At 38.7% G+C, this 23,119-nt stretch overlaps 1 protein-coding gene and 1 pseudogene across 1 annotated transcript in view; one reads left to right on the forward strand and one right to left on the reverse strand.

Annotated features, from left to right (window-relative positions):
- Epb41l4a (erythrocyte membrane protein band 4.1 like 4A) overlaps nucleotides 1-23,119 on the forward strand; it is a 229,234-nt gene that overhangs the window by 11,374 nt on the left and 194,741 nt on the right. The gene's annotated exons all lie outside the window — the stretch shown is intronic.
- LOC124103482 (transcription elongation factor A protein-like 8) lies at nucleotides 21,141-22,207 on the reverse strand (annotated as a pseudogene).

A 23,119-nucleotide genomic window follows, 5' to 3' on the forward strand; every position in this document is an offset into this window, starting at 1 on the left:
TCTAGGCACCCTTAGGGAAAAAAAAATCAATTCACAATAAATGTGAGATTTACTTTTTATACTTTCAATTCTGTTCATTAGTCTATATGACTCTGTATGGATCTTGTTAATTTTTACTAATTCCTTGGTAAGTTTAGTAATTCAGCAGAGAAAACACTCCTAGTTAAAAACGTTTAATATTTTGAGAAGTTTTTCCTTAAACTTCCTGGGTATGGTGACATTGTTTTACCCACTGTTAAATCCCCGAGAACCTAGAAGAATGCTAGGCACATAGTGGTGCTCAGTATGTATTTGTCAGAGGACTGATTGAAGGATTGTTTTAGTCATGCTGCTGCTATTGCTTTTGTAACTTGAAACTGTGATTGAATATTTAGATTTCTAAAACTTTCCTGTACAAGCTTTGAGTGTTGCTATTCATGTTCTGCAAGGGATCTGCCTTTGATTCTTTCTGTAAATCACTTGGTGGAGGACTGAAAAAGGGTATTTGCATATGTTTTGTGAATAACTTTTCTTTGGTAGTTTTGATAAGTGAAGATGCTAGAAAGTTAATATCACTTAAATATGTATGTGGTTTGTCTCTATTACCTTGAAATACATTGAGAAATTGTTCTGAGCAGGGTGATGTGTGCTGTTTTTCTCCTCCCTAGAGAAAAATAATACAGGTGGCTAGAAGACCACTTTTGAACATACACACCCTCCCCCATCACTTTCAACCCCAAACTTCAGGGATTTCAGCAGGATTGTAGGTTAATGTCTTGGGAGCAGCTGTGGCTTTATGGAATTGGACTAAGATCCCCTATGACTGAGGGAAATTGTAGCAAATCTGAGTGGTATTGAAACTGGCATAATGTAAGCTTTTCAGTCTTGTCCGGATTGCACACTTTCAAAGTCCGTAGTATTCAAACACTTGAAAAATCCCAATAGATATGCAAGATACAGCAGCTCTCTTTGTGAAGAGAATTTCAAACATCTAGTGTAAATAATGCCATAGCATCACAAAATCTTTCACACAAATTCGTTTCCTCTCATCACTGCTTTTTTTTCTGTGAACCATTCATTCTTTTGGCCAATAGGGCAAGGGTTTGTTTGGTCCTTGGTACTAAACCTGTGCATGGTCACATACCCTCAGTTAATTTAGCCCCATGATGCTCCCTCAAAAAGCAGCAGACAGCTGGGGTGAGAGTGTGGAAGAGGTGATGTAAATTACAGCTGGCTGGCTGGATTTCACTTACAGTGGAAAGTTCGATCTGGTATAGGCATTAAAATCATCTAATTCAGCAAACCCCACCCCTACCCCCTACCCACCCAATTCTGCACTTGGGCCTAGAGATCCTTGTCTCCACCCAGTTCTTTTTGTTTCTTTCTTTCTTTCTTTTTGTACGAAGTATTGAACCTGGGGGTGCTTAACCACTGAGCAATATCCCCAGCCTTTTTTTTGGACAGGACCTCACTAGGTTGCTCACAGTCTTGCTGAATTGCTGAGGCTTCCTTTGAACTTGTGATCCTCCTGCCTCTGCCTCCCCAAACCCTCCCAAACCGCTGGGATTACAGGTGTGCACCACTGCACTTGACTTGCCCCATTCTTTTCTCATTGTTGACCCACCCACACTTTCTTTTCTTATTCATAACTTGGAAGGAAGGCAAGGGAAGGAAGAAAGGATTGAGAGTTGGTTGTGGTGGCAGAGTTCCTGTCTTCTCCCATGCTCCCAGCCTCTCCCTGTGGTTTGTTTTGTTCCCTCTCTGCCACTTCTCTAAATCTAAATCTGTGGTTTATCCTGATTATCTTCTGCTGTCTGGGCATTTGCATTTGTGGAACTCTTCCTGGATAGGACATTTAAAAATAAAATACGAGATTGCTTATGTGGAATTTCTTTTCAGAATGATAGTTATTGCAATTTTTTTGGCTATTTTGAAAATGTTTATATAAAAGGTCTAGAATAACTAATGTAATGGCATGGTTTTAGGACTTGGATCACTCTGACTTTTTCCTTGGTCTTTATTTTGTAAATTTTTTACTCTGGGTTCCTGCAGCTTCGTGCTGACTCTCTCTCTCCAGGAAAGAAAATTAAAAACTGATTAGTGACCCATTTAATCGTCTGGAGCAGGGTGAAGAAAAGAGAGGGGAAGGTAAAATTGTTCTTTCATTGAAAGGTTCAGATGGGCCAATCATCAGGAGGCTAATAGATCTTTTCCCCTGATAAAGATTATTTCGATTATTTCATGCTTCTGCTGCTGTTTACAAGGGCACTTGGAGGATATGCAAATTTTCCAGAATTCCTCAGAGAGCCTGCTTCTATTTGCTTTCTGACACTGTTCTTACATCATGTTCTGAAATAATTTTTTGAAGGTAATAGATTTTGAGTGTGAAGGTATATAGGGATGTGAACCAGTGCTGTGTGTCTGTGATTGTAGGTATGCATTTGTGAACTCAGTTGCATAAGAATTTATTCAGAGCTTATTGTATACAAGCTAGCATCAGGATTTCTGGGTGGGAATAATGAAATAGAAGGAGGGCTCTTGTTCATTGGTTTAACATATAGGTAGACAAATGTTTGCTTATAAAACAACAAAGGATGATATATACTCAAGTATTGGGTTATGTGGTGGAGATTCTATTATGTACAGGAATTCCTATAGGAAATTGTTTCTGATATACCAAGATAAGGATAACCAAGAAAGTTGTATTATAAAAAATGAAAATAGGTTCACAGTGTCTTCTCTGAAACTCTTGGGGCCAATGTGTTTCAAGGGCCAACATTTTTCAGGTTCTAGTAAGGTATCTGGTATATATTTTAGTAACCTTCCCAGCCAGGTCTATAGCAGTACCTCATAAACCCAAAACATTAATATTTTTTTCAATCTAACATCTGTATATTTGCAATAAGTGGGGGTAAGTGAGACTATAAGAAGCTTTATTGCAATTTATAACAGATAATAACTATCAATTATCTGTTGCTATGTAGTAAATTATGGCTATGTGGCAAATTATAAAGAACCAGTGTTTATCAACTACAGTTTCTGTGAGTCAGGAATCCAGGAGCAACTTAGCTGGATGATCTGGTTCATATATTGGCAGGCCTCAGTTTCCCAGTGACCATCAATGGAAAGTCTCTGTTCCTCGCTACATGAGCCTCCCTGTAGGCTTCTGAGCATCCTTGCAGCATGGCACTTATCTTCCTTCAAAAAAGGGGTGGGGCAGGAGGAGACAGACAAACAGAGAGACAGAGTCTCAAGCCTTAACATGGAAACTACAGTCTTTTTATCCTGTTACTTGTGATAGGTTTTGCTGGTCTTGTCAACCAACCTCATGTAGGTGGGAACTATAAAAGGATTTGAAGACTAGGAAGCGGGGAATCACTGAGCGCCATCTTGATAATGGATTACTGTAGTCCTCAAAGAAGTCTGGCATTAAATTTAAGATAAAGCTTTTAGTTTTCATATCTTCTTGGATTTTAGATTGTGGAGAAGTGATTGTGGATATATATAGACTTTGGTTTCCTGAAAATGTTGACATGTGAGATTGGTCTGTGTCTCTGAAGGCTGTCCAAGATGGAGAGGCAATGGGAACATAAGAGAAATGGGTTTGATCCAGAAGACAAGGAGTGTCTGGGCAATGTGCAGACTAGTCATCTCCTGTGTGCCATGCCCTGCATATGATGCTGGTGATAGATAATTTTTAATGCCCTGGAGTTTAAATTTAAAATTATGCTTCAAGTAATAATCAGTGTATGATGAAAATATTTTTACTGAGAGTCTACAGTAGAAAAGGCAGCCTGTACAGTGGGAGAAGAAGAAAGTCTCGACTCTGGATTTCTTTTCCAGTGCCTTCATTTCCTACCTTGAGAAAGTCATTTAGTGTGTTGAAATCTTAGCTATTCCATTTGTAAAATTAAATGGACGTTAATAGTATCCCAGTATTATCATAGGCATAGGGAGACTCAAAGGAGATAATGGCCGAAAAACTATTTAAAAATTTTCAAGTGCTGTAGAGTGTTAATAATTACCTTGTGGGGCTGTCATTTTCTCACTAGTGACCTTTGGCAAGTTATTTAACTCTGCCTGAGTTTCTATCAGATAAATGAAGTTAATAATAACATCTACCTCGTATGTTGTTATGAGGGTTGAATGAAATAATTCATGTAAGAACTCAGTATAGTGGCTAGCACATGATGGTATGATAATTACCAAAATAATAAAAGTTAGCTGCTATTGTTTTGCAGACATATAGTGCTAAACCTAAAGGTATTTTTAAAAAAGTGAAATCATGACTTGGAATATCTTTGACAGTTCTAAGCAATGAGGAAAGTACAGTTAAAAGGCATTTTATGATTTGCATCTGCATTTGCTGATTAGACAACTGATTTCTTACTTAGGTGCAGTGGTGCATGCCTATAATCCCAGCCATGTTGGAGGCTGAGGCAGGAGGATCTTAAGTTTGAGGCCAAGGTTACTTAGTGAGATGCCTAGTGTCTCAAAACAAAAATAGGGCTAGGAGTGTAGCTTAGAGATACAGTGCAATGCCCAGTACCTCAGGTGCAGGGTGGGGGAAGAAGAGAATGATTTATTGGGATGAACAGAATTTAAAACTGCTACCAGCTTCTTCCCTCCTTTTTTTCTTTTTCTTTTTGATATTGACCTTTATGTACAGCTTTTCAAATGTTTGACGGTCATAGCTGAAAGTAAATCTCTTTGTATTTCTGATAGGATAGTATTGGAGAATGGATGGGTCAGCTTGCCTGCTCAAACACAAAATTATCAGTGTAGATAACTGTGATCACTTGATAAAGATGTGTTTCAAAAAATGAAGCTTAGATTTGAGAACCTATCAGGCTTTACTAGTGGATATTCCTTGTAGAAATAAATTATCAGTCAAAAAAGAAGACACAGTTTTTGATTATTTTGTTAATGATTTAGCCTTTGTAGTAATTTGAACTCTGTCCTTTTTTTGGGGGGGGCATTTAAAAATGTTGATAAGTCATTGTTTTTTAGAACCTTTGTCCAAAAAACCCTAGATAATTTGGACTGCCTTCAAGCTATTACATGAACCCAGGAGAACAGGTTGTAACAGGGTTATAGAAACATCTGTATTGACACAGGCATGATGGCCACTTCCAAGGAACAGCTATAAAGGGAGCCAGACCCTAGACTGGCAGATCAATCCCTAATCCTCTAGGTCACACATTTCCTTTGTGAATGGTGGTGAAGAAACTTGGAGCCCCTTGTATAATTTCAGGTTAAAAAAATAAAAACAAACAAAAAGAGTTGTTTTCCCACTAGAAAGTGCCTCCCCCCGCCCCCAATGAGCCACAGGGATAAAAGATAAGTGACCCAACATTTAAATGCCATATTTAATATTTGGGTCAGTTGTGTTCAAGAGTAAACATTATGACTAACTGCTCTCTAGGAAACCCTTTATCTTCCTCTTAAATATTGTCTTCAGCAGATGAGTGGTATTTATGTCATGAAACATTTAAGATATGAAAACCAGAGCTACTGAAAACAGGTGTGTATATTCAACACAGTGTACTTTGCTTTACTAAAACAAACAAACAAAACCCCTGTATTTTTGAAAACTTTCATTATAAATTGATTTATCTTTAAAATGCTCCCCATCTGGTGTCATAGAAAAGTTGAAAAGTATGCAGGGATGTTTTTCTTCCCCGCCTGGGGTGGGGTAGTGATTTTATGTGATAAATTGCTTGCAGTTTGCAGAGCCTTTCATGTGCTTTCCCCAGCCTTTTCACTTGTTGCAGTAACTGCTGAATCCACCACAGCCATGACCCTGACGAAGGCCACTGTGGGTTCTCAGCACAAAGCAGAAGACAGGCACATCTCTGCTTTGGTTCTACCTCATCCACAAGTGATTAGATAATTCTGTGACTTTTGCATGAAGTTAGGGTAACAAAGTCACAACAAAATGCACCCTGGGCCTCTACATTGGACAAATTCTGCTGCTCTGAGTGGAATCCATGGCTTTTTAGACATGCCAAGTAACTAGTTTTCTAAACATGCTCAGCCAAAAATGGTGAGCAAAAAACACTTAGGCTACCTGACTGGCTTATTGTGAAGCCTCTGTGTATTTTGTCAAGAGTTTGGCTCTCATTTTGACTATCTTCTCCACAGAAGATCCACCGGCATTTAGCTGTACTGCTTGTGTTAGATTTGGTTAGATTCCTGTTGTAGGCAGAGGGGAATAAGAGACAACAATATTGATTATTTATATAATTTGCTGTGAAGCTAAGAGACTTTATACTCCCCATAAATTAAAACTTTGGGGCAAGAGTAAAACCTTGTACAGTCCCCATGTTATTCGTTATCACGTGATTCTGGTATTTCTGGTTGTGTCATTGCTTGCAGGAATAATACTTTAAAACAACCTCTCATTGTGTATTAGCATCCACATATCAGAGAGAACATTTGACCTTTGTTTTTTGGGGATTGGCTTATTTCAGTTAGCATGATAGTCTCCAGTTTCATCCATTTACTGGCAAATGCCATAATTTCATTCTTTTTAATGGCTAATATCCAGTTACACACACACACATACATATATATGTATGTATGAATGTATCTATCTATATATATATCACATTTTATTAATCCATTCATCTATTGAAGAGCACCTAGGTTGGCTCCATAGCTTAGCCATTGTGAATTGAGCTGCTATAAATATTGATGTGGCTGTGTCACTATAGTATGCTGATTTTAAGTCCTTTGGGTATAAACTGAGGTGTGGGATGACTGGGTCAAATGATGGTTCCATTCCAAGTTTTCTGAGTCATATCCATACTGCTTTCCATAGGGGTTGCACCAATTTGCAGTCCCCCCCATCAATATATAAGTATACCTTTTTCCCCACACCCTCACCAACATTTACTGATACTTGTATTCTTGATAATTGCCATTCTGACTGGAATGAGATGAAATCTCAGTGTAGTTTTAATTTGCATTTCTCTAATTGCTAGAGATGTTGAACTTTTTTTTTTCATATATTTGTCGATAACTTGTATTTCTTCTTTTGTGAAGTGTCTGTTCAGTTCCTTTGCCCATTGATTGATTGGGTTATTTGGTGGGTTTTTTTTTTTTTTTGCATTAAGTTTTTTGAGTTTTTTATGTATCCTGGAGAGTAATGCTGTGAGGGGCAGGTGACAAAAGTTTTAGGACACTGATTTTTTGATTTTTTTTTTTTTTACTAAATTTTCTTTATTAGGGCTACTTCATAGAGTAAGGCCATATGTAATTAAAAGTTGTGCACAAAGAGTGAGGGAGTTGGTTGGGGTTGTGGCAGAGCGGCAGAGTGCTCGCCTAGCACATGCAAGCACTGGGTTCGATCCTCAGCACCACGTTAAATAAGTAAAATAAAGGTATTGTGTCCAACTACAGCTAAAAAACTTTTAAAAAATTAAAAGAGTGAGGGAGTCAATTCAACAGAAGTTTTAACAGTACTTGCAAGGTGCCCAGGCAATTGTTGTCTCCTGCAATGTCATACTCAGTAGTGTTTAGTAAATGTTAATACCTTTCTCTTTTTGATATTAGCAGGATGTTGTGAGGGATGCAAAATGAACATGCATGAAATTATAAGAACCACTAACCAGGTTCTGAAGTTCAACAACTCGGGAAGCTGAGGCAGGAGGATGGCAAGTTTGAAGCCAGCCTCAGCAACCTAGGGAGACCCTGTTTCAAATTATAAAATAAAAGGGCTGGGGATGTGGTTCAGTGGTTAAGTGCCCCTGGATTCGATCCTCACCATATACCTTCACCTACCAGAAACAGTTACATGTAGATTAGGACTACATGTATGATTGATCTTGAGTGAGGAAGAGACTTGGGAGCCTTGTGGAGGAGCATGTCTTGAATTTATTAAGGATAAGTGGGCTTTAGATATACAAAAAGTGAGGAGTTGCCCCATGGAACTCCTTGGACAGTGTAGAGGCTGGCTGAACCCAGAGGCAAAGGGGGAGATCAGCTTGCTTCCACCTGGTATTCGGTAAGGGAAGGACTGGAAGTTCATGAAGGGATGTGTGACCTGGTGTGGGAAAGGTCATGGTAGAGGAGAGCCCAGGTAGTATTTAGGAAATTAAGTGGGCAGTCACTGACTGCAGACTGGACTGGAGCTTGGGGAGACTGGAATCTGTGGGATGATGAGAGCTGGGGTTCCCCATTGGCAGGGGATAGAGTAAAAAAGATAGTAAGGAGGCCTCGGACCATCATTCATTGCACAGATATATTTTGAGACCCTTAAGCTGCCAGGTACTAGGCTGGGCTCTGGATGCAGCTGAGAAGCAGAGTAACATAGTCTATGCTGGTGTGGAGTATGCAGCTCACTGAGGGACCCCAGTGATGATCTCACAGGTCTAAGAAGGAAATATTGACAGTGACATTAGAGTGTACACCAGGGATCTGATGGAGTGAAGTGTTGCTCACGAAATGATACTTGGGATGAGTGACAGTGCCGTGGAGGCAGAAGTACCAGGGAGTGGAAACAGCCTATGCAAAGGCCCTGAAACAGAAACAGAAAGACTCCATTGTAACTGGGGGGTGTAGTCAGGGGAAGAAATGAAAAAGCTGGTGATATATATGACCATTGTGAGGGTGGGTGTACAGAGAGGAGGATCGACAGGAACTGGGTAGTTTGATTTGTGTGGGAATGATGGATTTGGAATTCAATTCCTGTTTATTGCTTTTCTCTTTATACCTCTATATCAGTTTGTCCCTGGAGTTCCACCTACATGCTAAGACTCATTCCCAAGGATGGCTTATTTGCCTAATTATAACTCTCTGTGCAGCTGGAGATTGTTTAATGCGACCTATCTGAGATCAAAGCCACAGCAGTTTCATTTAGGTGTACTCATTAAAGTGTGTCCATTTTTTAGAGAAATGTGCCCTAAAAACAGAATTTTCTGTTTTGGACAACTGCTTTATGCATTAAAAACTTTGGGTTTATTTTAAAAGATAATTTTTTAAGAGACAATGAAATTTTTAATTATAACATAAGTACTCTGAATTCTAAAGCTTAAGATTTGTGAAGTTGTCGGGAATCAGGTTTTTTTTCTCAAACATATACTTATTTCTACTGTGGAGCTTTAGCTGTTCCGTCTCCCAGAGTTCTGCATGGCTTACCCTCACCTCCTTGAATGTGCTCATGTCTCTTCTATTGAGGTCTTCTTTGACCTTCTGCACCCTGGGCTTGTAACACATACTTAATGAATACCTCTTTTTAACATGGGTTACACTTGTATTTTTCTAACTGGCTCTAATCAGGTTTTACTGTAATGCATTTTTTTTTAAGCATAGGCTTCTGTTAGCTTCTTTCTTCTGGAAAACACCTGACAGGAAGTGAAAGAAAGTCTCTAAGATACTTGGGTGTGCCACCTTGAAGTCCATGTTTTGAAGCCCATATATTACTCAAAGCCTGTGAAATTAAATTGTCAATCTTTTTTTGTTAATATTTACATAGGATAGTTGAACTGATTTTTGAATCTCTAGCAAACATAGGCCTATTGGAAGAATCTTAAGTGAAAGAAAACCTCAAGTTCTAAAGAAACACTTATTAGGGGACTATTTATTACATAAGGGACCGTTAGCTCTCTCTCTCTCATTAACTACTAAGTACAGAGAGTGGACAAGCTTAGAAAAAAGAAAGTGAATGTGAATTTTTAAAATAAAAGAATTCTCTTTGTGTTTCCCTACCTTGAAAAATAAATCTTTTACTTCAAATGATTGTTACTATACAATGAATAGATTGGACTAAGTTATCGATAAGACCAATTTTCATCTTGAAAGCTGTATGTTATTCTTGTCTAAATATTCTGCTTTGGCCAGTTAGTTTTATGCATCATTGTATGAATATGCCACATGCATCCCTTAGCTGATTGGCTTAGCATGTAATTTTCTTCATCCTGAGTCCTCTAGAAAGGGAATTTCTGGACTTAAATGCACAGAGGTTCTTTTTAAGACTCTGGACTCATAGGGACAAATGTTTTCTAGATAGGCTGCACTGTAGATTAATGGTTGATGGTTAGATTACTGAGGTAGGAAAGTTGTAGCCAAATTCTGGATCTGCCACTGACTAGCCAAATGATTGAGGATTTATTTAATTCCTGTTCCTTCAGTTCTTCATCTGGAAAATGGAGAATAATGACTATACATTCCACATAAGGTTGTTTTAAAGATGAACTGGAATGCCCTCTAACTGCTATTATTTTATTGTACTCCCAGATTTTCATGAGCATAGAACATTAATATATAAAATGTCCTTGTCAATTTGCTAAGGAAAAAACAAAGTTTTTTTTTTAATTACTGTTGAGGTTGCATATTTTTCTTTCTTTTTTTGAGGTTGCATATTTTCATGTTGACTACTTGATTTTTCTGTAAATTCTTTTTAATGTTTCAAACTACTTCATCATACTAATGGTTCTTTTCTTAAAATGTATAGCCTTATGGCATCCTTCACTCACACGACATGCACTTGGTATCCTTAACAGCACCAAGTACAGCACTAAGGCTGCACAGTTTGTTCAGAAGGTCCTCTATAAATTTTTAGACATACACATTTATAATATGTGAATACTTTTGGTAAAAATCATTGTTTCTGATTTTATTTTTTATACTTATGTTTTAGTTTACCTGGTTTTAGATAAAGTCTGTGAGTGGTTTATAAAATAAGTATTTTACGTGTCAAAGCAAATCTCAGAGTTGATTCCTTGGGAATTCTTAAAATATGAAATTTCTATCATACTTACAACATGTTGGTCATTATAATTTAAAAATATGTTCGTAACTTCCTTGAAATTTCTCCTTTCAGAAGTTGGAAATGAATCCACCTGCCCTTGAATATGGGAAAGACCCCGTAGCTTTCTCTTCTATCCTTCCCTGTATGTCTGTCCATCACTTGTTCTGTGGAAAGCCAGCTGACTTCTCTCCTTAGGCCTTTGAGGTGAGGAGCTGAAGCCTCTTGCCAACAGCCAATAGGTGATTGAGCCATTTGGAATTCAGTCCTTCAGCCCCAGGCACACCTTCATTTGACTGCAGCCCTGGCTAATAGTTGACTGTAATCTCAGGAGGGACAAGGAGCCAGAACCACTTGGCTTAATTTAGCTGCTCCTGGATCCCCTACTTTCAGATACTGTGTGAAATAATGTTTTAAGTCATTAAGTTTTGGAGTAATGTGCTACACTGCAGTATTATCTTATAGTTATCCTGCAGTGTCCTGTAGATGTCGGGGTATTTAAAACTAAAATAAAAACTCAATATGACACTCTAAAACACTGATTATGCATCTGAAGAAACTGTTTATTGAAGTAATGTAGACAAAGCCTTTGTTTAAAAGTGTGAAATGGTTTTCTTGCAGTGGCATTCTTTCATATTGTTTAAGTATTCAGAGATACAGAATTTGCTGGGCAGGTGTGGTGGCGTGCACCTGTGCACCTGTAATCGCAGTGGCTTGGGAGGCCAAGATAAGAGGATCACTAGTTCAAAGCCAGCCTCAGCAAAAGTGAGTCACTAAGCAACTCAGTGAGACCCTGTCTCTGAATAAAATACAAAATAGGGCTGGGGATGTGACTCAGTGGCTGAGTGTCCTGTCCCTGAGTTCAATCCCTGGTACCAGGGAGAGAGAGAGAAAGAAATATGCTGAACTTATCTGTTAGAACTTGGTTATTGAAAGTTTAGAATCAGATAGACTTGGTTTTGTGCCTTGGCCCCATCCCTTCTTTATTGGGTGAAATTGAACTGGTTGCTTAGCCTCTGTGCTTCCTTCAGGATCCTCCCTTGTGAATAGGTAAGGTCACTGCTACTACTAATTCTAGCATTGTTGTGAGGATCAAGTGAGAGAATGTATATTATACCAAGTTCTTATTAGTACAGTCTTGGTATATTATAAAGCCATTATATATTTAAATTTTTAAAAATGCCAATACAAATATTTTCTAATATCAGGAAATGAAAATTTTGAATGAAATAATTTTCTCATATTTGAAAATGTTAGATATTTGTTTTTTAAATGATTGTAATTTATGTATTTCTACTCTTGTTCCCTGAACTTACTGTTAAGCTCCAGACATGTTATCTTATTTTTTTTTGTGCCCATCAGTTCCTTTCCTGGGATAAGAAATTACTTTAGTATAAGTTCACAGCTCATTAAGTTAACTTAAGAGTCAACTGCTTCAGAGGTCCTCAAACCAATAATTTACTCTTAAGTGTGTGTTTACATCTGGGAACTCATAGCAGGGGGTTAAAGGGGAGAGTAATGGGCTTGGAAACTCCCTTGCCAGTGCTGAGGCTGTCCCCTGCCTAGCTGGCTCTCAAGACTAGTTACCCAACCAAGATGCTATTTTGAAGACTAAAGACAGCTGTTGTGCATACCACATAATGACACAGAGAATGGAGTAGCAGAAGCTCCTGAGCTGCCCCTCACATCATAATTGAGCAGGAAGATAAGAAGCTGTGGCCAGATCTTTGAGAGAGTTGTCTGCTGCTGAGATGGGTGGGGTGCAGAGCCCTGTTTTATGTCAAGGCAGTCCATGGACTTGGGATTTTTCACACACAGCTTATCTGTTCCAACCAACCCACGAATCTGATTCAAGTAATTTGGGTGGTGTCTTGAGTTTGGATAAAATTAAAAACTTCCCCCAAGTGACTCAGATGCACAGAGGGACTTGAGAGCCAGGGACAAGTGCCTCCTCCCCTCCACCTCACCCATATGTGTGTGCTTTAAAAGCTCACTCTGACTGGTATCAACTCTACATTGCCCTTTTAAATGGTGGGAAGGAAGGAGATTTATTTTTGTGAAAAATCACAGGCTGTTAACAGATACTGTAAAAGGGTAAATTGTTTGCTGCCCTCTTGGGTTTTGATTAATTTAATGATGTGTGAATTTCTGGTGAAGCAATTTGCATATCTGAGTCTTTCTCTGTGCTGCAGTCCTTACAGAGAAACTTTTGGGGTTTCGTATCTTAAAAATTTTCTTTGCCAGTCCTTGTGCAATGGTATAAGATTGGGATGCTTTACTTTTTTATTTCTTTATTATTATTAATGGTGTTGTGAAAAATTAGGTGGATAACTTTTACTTTTCTTTTTAAATGGGGAAGGTGGAAGATTAATAATTCTCCTAAGGCTAATCTGATTTTTTTCTCTTTACTGTAATTGTATGATAGTGCTTTATTTATTTTTCAGTTCTTTCTTTTCTTTCTCAGTACTGGGGCTTGAACCCAGGGGTGTTATACCACTGAGCTACTTCGCCAGTCCTTTATTTATTTATTTATATTTATTTATTTATTATTATTATTTTGAGACAGAGTCTTGCTAGGTTGCTGAGTCTGTCTTTAAACTTGGGAAACTTGAGATTTGCCTGCCTCAGCCTCCGGAGTTGCTGAGCTTAGTGGCTGATAGTACTTTAGTGCTTTAATAAAATGTACAATATATGAAGTTGTTTCATATATAATGTCATTTATAGATAATGATTATTTGAGAATATAGTTTCCCAGACTGTACTTTGGTAGTCTTGTGATAAATGTAAAAATTATTTCACAACTCTAAGGAAACTTGGAAATCATGTAATGTAGTTACTTTGAAATATTGTCACCTGGGACTGGGATGTAGCTTGTAGCTCAGCGGTAGAGCATTTGTCCAGCATGCCTGAGGGCCTGGGCTTGATCCCCAGTACCTAGTCAAAAAAAAGTTAAAAAAAAAAAAAAGTCACCTGGCAAAAAACCCCACAACAATTAAACAAAACAAAACAAAACTATTACTGATCTTTTCCAGGCAGTTCTTAACCTTGGAGATGCTAAAAGTTATGGGAAGGGTTTGGAGCCCTGGGAGTGGGACATCGTGCTTGGGGGCATGATGCGGAGAGCACCTGGGTTGGACCGGGTCCAGGCACTGATACATGCACGTACCAGCCTTAATCCCTGGTTGAAGCTGAATCTGGCCAAATTGGAGATGGAGGCATCCTCAGCAGGCATCAAAGGCTGCCGAGAGACTTTGTGAGCACAGTTATCGGGCTGAATTCCAGTGACAAGGCCAGAACACTGGGGGCTCCTTGATTCAGAGTAAAACAGCGCAGGTCCCTAACAGTCCTCCAGGGCGGGGCGCTTACTTACTGATAGAGAGGAGGCAGCCTTCAGGCTTCTCTCTCCTGCTCAGGCTTCTCCCAGTGCCTGCAGGGCTGTGATTATGCTGATTAGTCTCAGTGGGAGGGAAGCGCACCCTTCCCTCTGGGCTTCTAGGTTTTGTATTAGACGCCAGGCTGAGGCCCTTCACAGGCACTCTGGGTATCCAGGTGGCAGTTTTCTCTCGTAGAATTTTTTTTGTTGTTGTTAAAGCAGGGACCCATGGGTAGGAACTTTTAATGGTGAGGTCAATATGGGAAGGAGGTAACAGAAAGGAAAGAATCTATCATCATCATTTCCATTGCTTTTGCTTCCTTGCAGGCGATGGCTTTCCATCCCCACTGAGCTTCTACTCAGTCCCCAGCATCATGTCTGCAGTGTTTTCCTTGACGCTATGGAATCAATAACCTGCCTTGAGATGCGTCCCGTATTTATGATCCTTACATGCAGAATTTAAAAAAAATTGGTATAAGAAATTTATTTAAAAACTTTATTTTGATAGTATGTCCTAAAGTGAATGCTCATTGAGATCTCTTACATCTTTGACAGACCAGAGCCTGACAGCTGAATACAGCCTTCTGCTATATTGAATTACCCAGGGAATCCCTTTCCCCAGAATCCTTTTTAATCAATATTAGGTCATACAGATACGATCAGAAGTCTCTGTCTTCCATAAAATAAAATATCAAAATCAATATTAATTTTTATGCTAATAAAATCAATTGCTGAAGGTTTGATGTTCCATTGGAAGTAATTTAGAATCAGAAGTAATTTGATGTGAAGATATGTATGTAAGATTTGAGTAATTTTATGGGCTGGGTTTACAAGGTGAATGCTTCAGAGGCTGTTTCTTTGTATGTTTTCAGGCTTTAAGGTATGATGCCCCTCAGCGGGTGACGGTGCCTTCCTTGTGTCTTAGTGCAAACAGCTGTGCTTATTAAAAGAATGACTAACAGGCTGAGAGGATGTAGTGCATCGTTTCATCCATCATGCCTTTGAAAAATATAAGACACCAGGGTTGAGTTCTTTATTAAAGTAGCTAGAAACACGTGTAATTGAAAGGGCTAATTAAGCCATATTAAAAAATTAATTACTTGTCTCGAGATGAGCTTACACTTTTGTTGCTGAAACAGTTAAGCTAGAAGAAAGGAGTAGTGTCCAATTTTCAAAGAATTCAGTACACTTTGCCCACATTATTTCAGAAACGTTCTATTCGTCTGAACACCCACCAGGAGCTGGTGAGGCCAAAACCTCATTATCTCCGAGTGATATATATGTTTGAAAATTTGAGAGATAAAAATTTCATCTAAAAAAATACATGGATAAAATTGGATGTGATGATTTTTGTTTCCTCCTTTTGAATTTTGTATTCTGTGGCCTATTGGAATCTCTTAAGATGTTTATGGGTTAGGGGTTGGGGTAAAGCTCAGTGGTAGACTTTGGCCTATCATGTATGAAGTCCTGGGTTTGAATCCCAGCACTGACTCCCCGCCCCCGCAGCCCCCCCCAAAAGGAATGTCTCCTCTCTGACTTAAGATTATAATTTTAATTCTTTTAATTCCAGTAAGTAGATAATTTCAGTGGGCTAAAAGATGATTTTTTCATTTGATTATGTTTTTGCTTTTGGTAATGCAATGTATTTTTTCTCATAAATTAACTAGTCCAGCAATTGGTGGTTCAGAGGATTAACAATGTAGAGCTCTAGCTTGGCTTTTCTGTGAGTTTCTTAGCCTTTTTCAAGTGGTTTCTAGAGTTGATAAGAGCTTGGTACTAACTGGGATTCTGTACTCTCTACTGGTTTTCCGTACCAAGCCCAGACTTTCCTGTACCTTCATTAGACTTTCTCCAGATTGCCCATCTCTCATGTTTTTCTTCCAGGTGTCCTGATTGGTACATGTTTCTGCCAGAGGGGAGCATTTTTTCCTGGAAGCACCCCTTCTTCATCAGACCTCCTTTCCCTCGGTCCCACTAGCCAGAACTATAGGCTGTGGAGGAAGCACCTGGCAGGCTCAGGTGGGAGGCTGCCTCTGCAGGCAGGCACTTTACCTGCTTTATAAAAAGTAAAGCTGAGATCATATCCAGGGATCCTCTGTGCTACTTCAGTCTCTTTCTCAACATGTCATGGGCTTCTTGAGCTGGCACTGCTTAGCTGTGATCAGAACCTAGCAGCCCAGCAATTGAATGAAGCTCTCAGTTTTTTATATCACCATTCTCAGCAAATATTGGGGCCTAGGGGAACATTTATTTACTGCCCATGCTGAAATGTCTCCAAACTAAGGCAAAATCCATGACTCTTCTTTCATCCGTTTATTTATTTATTTATGCAGGGGATTGAACCCAGGGCTTTGTGCTTGCTAGGCTAGTGTTCTACCACTGGGCTCCATTTCAGCCCTTTTAGAATAAATCTTATTTTGAGACAGGGTCTTGCTAAGTTGCTCAGGCTGCTCTTGAACTTGTGATCCCCCTCCATCTCTGGGTTTACAGGTGTGTACCATTGTGCCCAGCTGTTTTTCCTTTAAATTTTGCCTTAAAATAATTTTTTTGTCATTAAAAAATTCCCACTGAGATTTCAGTCTTATGGTGCTATACCTATATTTCATTTTGGAAAAACTAAAAATTCAGACTTTGCATATAACAACTTGTTCTTTTGCCTTCCATTTATTCAAGCTTTCCTGTCTTTTGGTTAAGTTTTAGTTTTTTTTGTCATTGAAATATTACATCTTTCTTTTTAAGGCTATTCCTAAATGTCATGTTTTTGGTTGTATTTTGAATGTAGTTTTTTTGCATTCTATTTTTTTTTTAAAAGAAAATTGTTGGTTTATAGGAAAGTTGAAGAGAATTGTTTATCTTGTATTTTTTTATTTTACCAAACTTTACTATTGACTCCACTTAGTTTTAGTTGGAATGCTTTGGGATTTCTTGAATAGTTCAAGTTTTTCAAGTTGTTCTTTGGGAATCATCCCTTCCTTACATATCTAAATGTCATTACAATTAAATTCTGTATGACTGAGGAGTGTCACTTACCTTCTCACACACTTATTTCTTTTTTTTTTTTTTTTGTGGTTCTATGTGTCTCTTTTTCACACACTTATTTCTGAGAATCCTCTGTGGACAGCACTGACTCATCTTGGTTGGCGTTTATCACCTCTTATTGGAGACTTTTCTTTCCAGCTCCTCAGGGTCACTTCTGACTTTTTATTACTGCTTTGCCTAGCTTCCACTGGACTTGGCTTTACCCCAAATCATAGTTTTTCCTATTCAAATGTGGATTGGGTATAATGAGATTTATTTATTTCTTTAGGTTTGAGAATAACATGAATAAAATAGACGTCAAAGCAGGTCATGGTTCTCCTTTAATCCCAGCTACCTGGGAGGCTGAGGAAAGAGGATGGCAAGTTTGAGGACAGCCTGGGCAACTTGGCAAGACCCTGTCTCAATATAAAAAATGAAAAGGGCTGGAGATGTAGCTCAGTGGTAGAGTACTTGCCTAACACGCAAAAGGCCCTGAGTTCAATCCTCAGTACTAGGAAAGGAAATTTGACACTTGGATGTCAGACACATCTGCTCCTTACACATTACATCTTTTAGCTACTTCCCTTTCTGCTGCCCAGTTACCAGGCCTGTTCCTTCACTCTCCACCCCAGGTGAGAGTCTCCTCTCCTGTCTTTTTTGGCTGGGTTCCTAGGCACCAAACAAAGTCTCTGACCACCCTCAAAAGACCCTGGAAGAGATACTTCTACTTTATAAGTATTTAACACCCCAATCTGAATAACTTGATTTGAATTATTCCACTGGGTCAGAATTTTTTTCCAATTTAAAATGCAAGTTCACCAAAGGGCTACTCAAAGGATAGATTATAACAATATGATAATAGGGTCTTTCCCACTTTCTGGTAGTTGTATCTCTTCTAACTACCATAGGTTAGAGTTTTTTTTTTTTTTTTTTTTTGGTACTCCTGATTGAATCCAGTGACACTTTACCACTGAGCTACATTCCAAGTCTTTTTTTGGTAGCAGGGATTGAACTCAGGGCATTCAACCACTGAGCCACACCCCCGGCCCTATTTTGTATGTTAATTAGAGACAGGGTCTCACTGAGTTGCTAAGTGCCTCTCCAGTTGCTGAGGCTGGCTTTGAATTCAGGATCCTCCTATCTCAGCCTCCTAAACTGCTGGGATTACAGGCCTGCACCACTGTGCCTGGCCCAAATCCTTTCTATTTTTTGAGATAGTATCTTGCTAAATTGCTTAGGTCCTTGCTTAGATGCTGAGGCTGACCATGAACTTAGAATCCTCCTGCCTCAGTCTCCCTGATTGGTTGATTAGAGTTTTTGAATGATGTGCAGAAATAGTGTTGACTAATTGAAATGGCTTATGTGTTGCTCTTTTAATATGACTAGATTTAGGTGAAGAGTGTTAGGTTAAAGAAAGAACTTTCTCCTCCTAATTTACCAAGAATTTTAAAACATTTAGAATGGGTGTTAAATTATATCAAGTATCTTTTTAAATACTGAGTTGTTTTTCTTTTTTTTTTTTTTTTAATTAGTCTTTTTTTTTTGGTGGTGGTGCTGGGGATTGAACCCAGGGCCTTATGCATGTGAGGCAAGCCCTCTACCAACTGAGCTATATCCCCAGCCCCTAAACACTGAGTTTTTAAGATTTGGCTAATTGATATAAAATACATATTCTAAATATCTTTTAAACATAATTCTATTCCTGAAGAAATACTACTTTATGGCATGCCATTGGATATAATTTGTAAGCATATTATTTAGAATGGCTATAGTAGCTTTTTGTCACTTTCCTTTTAAGGGAGATTGCCCAGTCTCCTGACATTCCTTCACTTTGGAGGATGCCTTTTTCACAATATGGAAGTACATGGGTGAATAGCTGAGGCTTAACTTCCCAGGCCTTTGAATTTTAGTGTTTGGAAAGTTTTCAGGCTGAGTTTGGTTATAGCAGTACTGAGTCTGGCAGCAGTACTGAGGCGTGTGCTGCCTTTGCAGTGCCAAGGCAGCATCTTAACTTCAGTACACAACCTTGGTCACTGCTTCTGTAACTTGGCCTTCTTTGGCCTTTGCTTGTTTTGCAAACCTGTTTTTTCAGTCCATTCTGGAAGCTGTCAGTATGCTTCCAGAAAGTGGCTTCTCTGCTTAGATTTGCTAGACCTGACTGGTATAATAGCACAGTGGGATGGAATATGAACAGATCTTGGTTCAAATTCTAGTGTTTTCAGTAAGTGACTTTGGGTAAACCACAACCTTTCTGAACCTTATTTATAAAATTTATAATGTTAGCCAACCATCATTTCTCACAGAAAGCAGTCAGTGAACTTTCAGTAATTATCATTACTTACAAAAGTTCCATAATAAATCAATAATGCTTTATCTACAGTTCTGAAATCCAAGCTGTTTTGAGAACTTAGACATTTTTCCCCCCATAACTTTTGATTCTAAAACTTGACCTGAAGTGGGTATATTTGAGGGAAAGACCTGTCTCTGATGTGAGGCAATTCATAGTCTTTATTGATTGTATTTAATGTAAATAATCATGAGTTTTTGCAGCAGAAATGTCATAGTTACCTCAGACTCCTGAGGATATGTGAAATATCTTGGAAATGCCCAGAAGGTACCCTTTTGAAGTTAAAAGTTCTCAAATCACTCTTTTTTTTTTAATACTGCAGATTGAACTCAGGTACACTTTGCCACTGAGTTACATCCTCCAGTTCTTTTTATTTTTTGAGATTGGGTCTTGTTAAGTTGCTTAGGGCCTTGCTAAGTTGCTGAGGCTAGCCTTGAACTTGCTCCTTCCTCAGCCTCCTGAGTTCCTGGAATTACAGGTGTGTGCCACTGTGCCGGGCTCAAAAGTTCTCAAATTTTTCTTTTTAGAATTTTTTTAGTTGTAGATGAAAACAATACCTTTATTTTATTTTTATGTGGTGTTGAGGATGGAACCCAGTGCCATCCGCATGCGAGGTGAGCACTCTACTCCAGCCCAAAAGTTCTCAAATCTTGAACCACATCTGGCTCCATGAATTCTGGGTAAGAGATTTGTGAAGGATTGATAATGTATACTGTCCCTCTGACACAAAGAATTTCAATATGGTCTGGGGGAGGTTCTCAGTGCATCTGGGTCCTCTGGGTGAATGAGATACATGCTTCTTCTCCTTTCCATTTGGTTGAGGTGTGTGTGGGTATAGTGGTTTTTCTGACTGTTGTGGGAACCAAGTTTATGCTAGCATCATAAAATTAATTGGAGATGTTTCAGGTTTTTTTTTTTTTCCTGTGCCTTGTGGTAGATTTTGTAAGTAGAGATGGACTGCTCTTTGACAGTTTCATAGAGTATATATTCAAGACTATCTGAAACTACTCTTTTGCTTTTCCTTTCTTTGATATTATTCTCTCAGTATTAAAAAAAAATCTCCCTTGATAATGTATTTCTACAGAGATTCAAATATTTCTACATAAATTCTTCCATTGGCCAAATAATTTTCAAGAGTTATTATTATGGATGAGAAAATGCAAGCATCTGCCTTATTTCTCAATGATTATTTTAAATTATTTTATAGACTACCATGAATAGTTATAACAACATCTTGTTTTATGAAACCATTTTAATAAAATCTTATTGAACAAGCAGGGTAGAGGGAGCAGCGTCTTTAACTATAGGTAAATATATACCATTGATGTTTTTCTTTTTGGTTCTGGGGATTGAACCCAGGGTGCTTGACCACTGAGCTACATCCCCAGTCCTTTTTATTTTTTTATTTTGAGACAGGGTCTTGCTAAGTTGCTTAGGTTCTTGCTAATTTGCTGAGGCTAGTTTCAAATTCTCAACCCTCCTGCCTCAGCCTCCCAAATCACTGAGATTATAGGTGTGTGTTATCAAACTGTGCCCTTGGATACTTTTCTTACTGATCCTTAATTGTTTTCAGCCTCCTCCTCCTCCTCCTCCTCCTCTTCTTCTTCTTCTTCTTTTTTTTTTTTTTTTTGTAATGATCGCCAGTTTTATTTCTCTGGCAAAGAAATCCAGAGGTAACTTGAGGTTTACATTTCTTTTTTTATAGTTATTTCTTCAAGAGTTTAGGTGCCCCCATTGCCCTTACAATCTAGTTGCAAACTAGTTTTGATCAACTATTACTTATTAAAAAAATCTTCACTTCTTTGTGTGTGTGAAAGGTATTCATTAAAAAATACACATAAGCAAAAAGCAAAACAAAAACAAAACTTCACACCACACAGAAATAAGCACAGTTAAGTTTGAGATATGTATGTATGTATACACACACACAATTTGGAATTGTATCCTACATATGTGAGCTGATACTAAATATGTTGCTTTGTAACCTGCTACGTTTTTACTGTACATACAGAATGAACATATTTCCATGCATATGTGTGAAACTTTCCAATTGAAAAATAAACCTGGAAAGTAGGTCAAAATCCAAAATCCAATAAAATGCTGATAACAAACTACCTAAAACAATACCGCCATGTAATTAAAAGTAAAATGAAAGTCAAAGATACATCAGAAAATGCTAACATAAAGAAAGCAGGGGCTCGATTTTAATATCAGACAAAAAGGAATTCAAGGCCTGAAACACGCAGGATAAGGGTGGCTGCGTAATGTCTTTGCTTCCAATGCATCATCACGAACTTATTCCTTACTCTTCTGATCTCTTCCCTAAGCCTTTCCAACTCATCTACTCCTCTAATCATTTCTTCAGGGTCCAAATGCTTTCAGGTGTGTCCTCTTTAAATCCTTGGCCAGGTTGGGCAGGCCCTCCTCTAAGGTTTCCTTCTGCTTCCTGGCTTACACATTCTTGGGAAGGTTGAGGATTTCCTTCTGGTTCCTGTGGTACATCTTCTGAAGGATGGTCTTCTGCCTTTGGCATGTTCTGTTTTCCTTCATTTTCTTCACATGACTTTGGCATGTTGATTTTTTTAAATTATTTCCTTTTGGAATAAATTAATCCTGCAGGGATCCAGGAGATTTTCCTTCCTCTTCCCTCACCTCGATTTCTGTCACGCCCCAAAGACCAAGAATCCTGAAAGGATCCGGGGCACTTTTCTCCTTCTCCAGCAGAAGCGAGCTGCTTTGGAGAAACAGGACCTGGACTATAAGGACTTCTGCACACGACGACTCTCTGTCATTCTAACTAATCTAACTCTGGTCTTAGCCTTTTGCTGAGCCTGAGATCACGGTCTCTCTGAGTATGGTACTGCTGACCACAGCTTTTCAGAATGACTGGGATTTCAGGTAAGAGCTGAGCAGCTTTCCATGCAGTTTGCCATTAGTGAGATTTCTTTTTCTCTCAGAAAGCAGGATTAATTAGGCATGTGAGCATTTCATGTTTCTCCTTTCCTTGCTCCATTAGCTCCAAACTCCCAGACTGCTCAGAGTGTTGTTCCAGACCCACCTTTTCTGCTAGTAACCTGTATCCTCTTCTGTTGCATTTCTTTAGCCTTGGCCTTTGTGTTTCTGTTTGTTTAACCAAAACTGGACCTTTTCTCAAAAGTACTGAATGTTATGCTGTAGCTTTATTGGTGACATATAGGATCTTGTGATAAAGGAATTTTAGATGTTTAGTAGATATGGGGAAACTAAGGAAGCATTTAGTAAAGTTCTAATTATTTTAAGATAAAATGCTAAATGTTTGAGGGGAGATTCATCTATTCTTTGCTTTTCTCTTGATACTGAAAGTCAGTGGGCTGGTTTACTCCTCCTGCCCCAATTACTCAACATGTCATGTGCGTGTCCCACAGATAATGAGTATCTACAAAGAGTAGTAGGGAGTTCTGATCTGGTGCTTGCCCACGGTGCTTTGTCAGCTGTGTGAAGGTGTTTGTATATGTGCACTCCTGTATATACCTTCTCATACCTGTATATTCTTTCATATCTCTACCTACCTGCAGACTACCTAATCCATGGGAGAAACAGTATAGACTAATGGAGAACACACCACAGTGGAATGACTTCCAGATTCAGCCCCTGATGTCAAATTTTTGCTGGT

This window comes from Marmota monax, unplaced genomic scaffold, assembly GCF_021218885.2.
Source record: "Marmota monax isolate L192 unplaced genomic scaffold, Marmota_monax_Labrador192_F-V1.1 WCK01_AAM20220418_F8-fsc00006, whole genome shotgun sequence".
Classification (NCBI taxonomy): Eukaryota; Metazoa; Chordata; class Mammalia; order Rodentia; family Sciuridae; genus Marmota; species Marmota monax.